Source organism: Nematolebias whitei, chromosome 17 (assembly GCF_014905685.2).
Source record: "Nematolebias whitei isolate Nwh7 chromosome 17, NemWhi1, whole genome shotgun sequence".
NCBI classification, from domain to species: domain Eukaryota; kingdom Metazoa; phylum Chordata; class Actinopteri; order Cyprinodontiformes; family Rivulidae; genus Nematolebias; species Nematolebias whitei.
Genome location: NC_056514.1, coordinates 40378364 through 40378760, shown reverse-complemented (window position 1 = coordinate 40378760; position 397 = coordinate 40378364). Strand labels below are relative to the sequence as shown.

The following is a 397-nucleotide window of genomic DNA, read 5'->3' as shown; positions in this document are numbered from 1 at the left end:
AACTAACATCCTAACATGAACTAAATGATGAACTAACATCCTAACTAACATGAACTAAAGGATGAACGAACATCCTAACATGAACTAAATGATGAACTAACATCCTAACTAACATGAACTAAAGGATGAACTAACATCCTATGATGAACTAACATCCTAAATAACATGAACTAAAGGATGAACTAACATCCAAACTAACATGAACTAAATGATGAACTAACATCCTAACTAACATGAACTAAATGATGAACTAACATCCTAACATGAACTAAATGATGAACCAACATCCTAACTAACATGAACTAAAGGATGAACTAACATCCAAACTAACATGAACTAAATGATGAACTAACATCCTAACATGAACTAAATGATGAACTAACATCCTAACTAACAT

At 31.0% G+C, this 397-nt stretch overlaps 1 protein-coding gene across 1 annotated transcript in view; it reads left to right on the top strand.

Moving 5' to 3' along the window:
* Positions 1-397, top strand: part of baiap2b (BAR/IMD domain containing adaptor protein 2b) — a 52667-nt gene that overhangs the window by 39260 nt on the left and 13010 nt on the right. The gene's annotated exons all lie outside the window — the stretch shown is intronic.